This window comes from Microcaecilia unicolor, unplaced genomic scaffold, assembly GCF_901765095.1.
Source record: "Microcaecilia unicolor unplaced genomic scaffold, aMicUni1.1, whole genome shotgun sequence".
In the NCBI taxonomy this organism is placed as follows: Eukaryota; Metazoa; Chordata; class Amphibia; order Gymnophiona; family Siphonopidae; genus Microcaecilia; species Microcaecilia unicolor.
The window spans coordinates 274,455-279,646 of NW_021963014.1; the positions used below are offsets into that span (position 1 = coordinate 274,455).

Sequence of the window (5,192 nt, forward strand, 5' to 3'; positions counted from 1 at the left end):
TAATTTTTAACACTAATTGAGAATCCTATGTGATAGTACACATGTATTCTACAGAGCAGTGAGGAGTAGGAAGTGCAAGGTGTTCTGAACTGCTGACCATTGCCTGGGTTGAAGCTCTCCAGTTTTTGCAGAAAGAAAATATAGGGTATCAGACCTTTCCTTAGGTGTTTTGCAACTATTGAAACAATAAACTGATTAAGACTTGCAGGGCTAATTTTCACAGTGGCTCCTTGGTCTAGTGGTAGGATTCTTGGGTTGGGTCTGAGAGGTCCCAGGTTCGATTCCTGGAGGAGCACCATTTTTGTCTCAGCTCCTAAAATTAAAAAAATATATATTTCAGAATCTTTCTTATCAATAGCATTACTTTCTGAAAGTTTTTCAATTTGAAGCACTCAAAATTATTTTAAGGGGGGAAAAAAGAATGAAAGAACGCTAAAGTTAACCATGTTGAAATAACCGTGGTGTAGGGATGGAAAACAAAAACTTTGAAATACAATTTACAAATGAGAAAAGACAATCGCTCACACCCTAAGGGAGAATCATACCCCTAGACCAACGAGTCAGCTCTGTAGCAACCTTCTCCAGTTCAATACTAGAACATTTAGAAGCGCTTATTCTTCTTATATGGATATATTTTATTCAACTTTATTTTCTATTTCTAAATGTACTAGTTTTCTTTGTAACACACAACCTGAAACATGGCCTTTAAAAGAAACACACGCATAAAGGCTTTGCTGCCGAAGAGCGACAAAGCGACACTGAAAAAACAAAAAGCCTGCAGTGGGAGGGGTGACATTCTCCCTGCCGCGAGACGCCGAAGTGCTCACGTACAAATGTTATGGTACAAGCCAATCATCAGAATTAAATGTGTAGCATGATGTTGTGTTGGATCAGATACATATATATACACCAATATATTTGTGCAGCTTTTAAAAATATATTTTTGACACTGCAGCAGAGAAAATAGTTTCATTTCAAGCCCCTCTCTCCCTATCCCTTTTTCTGGGAACTTCTGATAGCAGGGATAGTCAATTAAAACACTTAACAAAGACAAAAGAGAGATTTATAACTCTCTCTGCCCTCCCACCTAAAAAGACTGAACAAAAGCTTGACTAAGGTGGGTACCTGGACGCTCATCAGGACATCTCTGAAAACCAAAGACCCAAGAGACAGAAAGTCTGGAGAAGCCATTGAAGACAAAGAACTCAGAGGAAAAGCATAAACAGGACATTTGCTTGTCAAAAGTATACCTGCCCCTCCCATCATCTATCAGACAAATGGACGCCAGGACATCTGCAGAAAGAAGGACTTATAATGTGGTCATGTGAACAGACTACATTAACCATAATGCCTTGCAAAATATCCAGGACATGCACACACCATGCTTCTCTGCTAACATTATAAAAGGCCTGGAAACAGCCCAGCTCGCTCTCTTGGAACCTGCCTCCTCTTGGGACCTGCTGCTCTCTTTGGGGTCCGCTGATGCCTTGCTCCTGAACATGTGCTCATCAATCAGCTGGACCACAGCATGCTTGTAACAAGGACTTGTAAGTTAACCTACCTGCTACTTTGTTCTATTTTATGCACAAATTCTCTGTTCTAAGATCCTTTTAAAACCTACCTCTCGTGTGCAATTGTATATTAAATCAACCTTTTTGAAGCTAAAAATACGGTCTCTTTGTGTTCTGAGTATATGGTATCTTTTATATATACTTAATTTATTTAATTTATTGCAATTATCACCTTTGGTGATTGGTGGAGAAATTAATATCCTAAAACTTATAAATACAGCACCTGCTCTTAAATTATAAATAGTAGCGAGTGCTCTAGAGCTCTTTCCTCCAAGATAAATCATTTCTTGTAACACAAACAAACGCGGCCGCGTATATACGCAGAGCACTGAGAGGACCGGCGGGAACTGTGAGGTGGTGAAAGCGAGATAGTGCGAGCTCTGGGGCGGGAACCTGCGGTCGTGAAGAGCGCGCGAGGTGGGGTGGGAACCTGCGGCTTGGAGAACTTAAGAGCCCGCTAGCTAGGCTGCGGCGTAGCATTGTCACTCCTCAGTTAGAGGTATAATTAAAACTATCGAAGAATTATACATACCAGAAACGTTAGAGTCATAGGCGGTTGGTGGCCCAACTGTTTGGGGAGGCTAAAGGGGGTGGGATGGAACTTAAATCCATAATTGTCTGATAACACACAGAAAAATAAATAAATAAAAGTGACAATTAATACCTTTTATTAAATTTAGATATTAGATATGTATCATATGTCAAAGAATAAAGTGGTTGCTCAAAGCATAAACTAACCACAATCGCTGAACTGCAAAACACTATGCACAACTTTGTGCAAAAACACACTCAGAACCTTACTGTACCATAAATATTACACTGGGCAGAACCCAATACACCAATATACCACCCATACGGAAAATACAGACCGTCAACAATATGAAACAAGGCATCATATCATCACAATTCTCATGTAGAGCCACAAAACACCCTAATTCATGTTTAATGCGCGATAAAATGCCATAAATAAGTAAATAAATATAAACTTTTAATGTTGAGCACCTGATTCTCAAAGTGGACATATTCCAAACACTATAATGAAAATAAAATGATCTTTTCTACCTTTGTTGTCTGGTGACTTTTTCTGATCATGCTGGCTCAGTATCCGATTCTGCTGCTATCTGTCCTCAGTGCAGGTCAGGAAGTCATCCTTGTTAAATATCTCCCTGGCAACCCAGGACACCTCCAGTCAACCCCCCTTGCTCTCCCAGCAGTAAGGTAAACAAATTAAACCAGAAACCAATTTCTACAACTGGTTACACAAGGCTAGAGGGCTTTCACTGCAGCTCCTGCTGTGAGGATGGAGGTAAAGCAACAATTTAAACCCCTCAGAGCAACAGGACTCCACAGCTGATCCATCCTGCTGCAGCAGGGAAGGCCTAGCCTCCCCAAGCCTCTTATACCAGGTGCTTATGTATGCTGGCATGATTTGCAGGGCAGCTCTCAGAGGGAGAGACCAGAATCCCTCCTTTTGATGGGGGAGCTGGATGAGTGAACATTTTGTTATTTTATTTATTTTAAAATTTATTTTTTAAATATTTGATTTCTTTTTTCAAATGATCACAAAAGTAAACGAAAATTTAAAAAATTAGGTCTGTGCACTGCATTCTGCTAAGAAGCATATACTTGGAGGCCCAGATCCTTGCTCATATTTCTTACATAGAATAAGGTTTTAAGCTGTGTAGAGAACAGACCAGGGTACTTTTCCTGATTATCACTTATTTGAGGTTTCCTATAGTGGGAGTGCCTTCCACAGAATTTACAGCACTGCCTATGGATGAACAGTAAACAGAAACTCCCAGACCAGAGCGTTACTGCCCCTTTCTCCCTTTAAACATGAAGAAGCTGGTTAGTCATGTGACAGTGGCTGGTTGAAACTTGTTGCTTCTATATATATATATTTTTAACACTAATTGAGAATCCTATGTGATAGTACACATGTATTCTACAGAGCAGTGAGGAGTAGAAAGTGCAAGGTGTTCTGAACTGCTGACCATTGCCTGGGTTGAAGCTCTCCAGTTTTTGCAGAAAGAAAATATAGGGTATCAGACCTTTCCTTAGGTGTTTTGCAACTATTGAAACAATAAACTGATTAATTAATTTATTTATTGTTTGTACTTGTATCCCACATTTTCCCACCTCTTTGCGGGCTCAGTGTGGCTTACAATAAGATATGAATAATGAGAATACAGTTGTTACAAATTGGTTATGGGTTACATTGTACAAGTTATGCGAGATAATCGAATTATCGTTAGGAATATCACAATGGGACATCAACAGGGAGAGTTTGGGAGGAGACAATGGGAAGCTTAAGGGCAGTGTTAAGACACATAGGCACATGGTGTACATATTCCTGTAAGTATACGTATGAGTAATGTGGAATTAAGGGGATGAGAGATCATAAGTGGATGTGTGATGCATTTATGTAAGTGAGTGTGGGCTCTATGTGTTTTGGTTTTTTCCGTAAATTGTCTCAAATAGATGGGTCTTCAGTAATCTGCGGAAGGATGCTTGTTCGTGGATCGCTCTTAAGTTGCATGGCAGTGAGTTCCAACGTTGCGTGCTCGTGTGAGAAAAGGTTGACGCGTGTAGCGTCTTGTATTTCACGCCCTTGAAAGTAGGGAAATGGAGGTTGAGGTATGTTCGGGAAGATCTCCTAGCATTTCTGGGTGGTAGGTCAATCAACTCGGACATGTAGGCTGGGGCTTCGCCGTGAATGATCTTGTGGACTAGTGTGCATACCTTAAAGGTGATGCGTTCCTTCAGCGGAAGCCAGTGTAGTTTCTCTCGTAGTGGTGTTGCCCTTTCATATTTTGGTTTACCGAAGATGAGTCTGGCTGCTGTGTTCTGGGCTGTTTGAAGTTTCCTCAGTGTTTGCTCTTTGCAGCCTGCGTATAATGAGTTGCAGTAATCCAGATGGCTGAGGACGAGGGATTGCACTAGGCTACGAAAGACGAATCTGGGGAAGAGTGGTCTTATCCTTTTCAGTTTCCACATGCAGTAGAACATCTTCTTAGTTGTGTTGTTTGCATGGGTTTCAAGTGTTATGTGGCGGTCAATAGTGACTCCAAGGATTTTTAGCGTTTCTGAGATTGGAAGGTTTAGGTTTGGTGTATTTATCGCGTTGAATTCGTTGGTGTTGTATTGGGAGGTGAGTACCAGGCATTGAGTTTTTTCTGCATTTAATTTAATTAAGACTTGCAGGGCTAATTTTCACAGTGGCTCCTTGGTCTAGTGGTAGGATTCTTGGGTTGGGTCTGAGAGGTCCCAGGTTCGATTCCTGGAGGAGCACCATTTTTGTCTCAGCTCCTAAAATTAAAAAAATATATATTTCAGAATCTTTCTTATCAATAGCATTACTTTCTGAAAGTTTTTCAATTTGAAGCACTCAAAATTATTTTAAGGGGGGAAAAAAGAATGAAAGAACGCTAAAGTTAACCATGTTGAAATAACCATGGTGTAGGGATGGAAAACAAAAACTTTGAAATACAATTTACAAATGAGAAAAGAGAATCGCTCACACCCTAAATGAGAATCATACCCCTAGACCAACGAGTCAGCTCTGTAGCAATCTTCTCCAGTTCAATACTAGAACATTTAGAAGCGCTTATTCTTCTTATA

General features: G+C 40.3%; 2 non-coding genes across 2 annotated transcripts; both read left to right on the forward strand.

Annotated features, from left to right (window-relative positions):
- The first annotated feature begins 224 nt into the window (after positions 1-224).
- On the forward strand, positions 225-296 carry TRNAP-UGG. The gene has a single exon. It is a non-coding gene; the product is annotated as a tRNA-Pro (tRNA).
- Positions 297-4,791: 4,495 nt separating this feature from the next.
- TRNAP-UGG lies at positions 4,792-4,863 on the forward strand. Its single transcript has one exon. It is a non-coding gene; the product is annotated as a tRNA-Pro (tRNA).
- Positions 4,864-5,192: the final 329 nt, after the last annotated feature.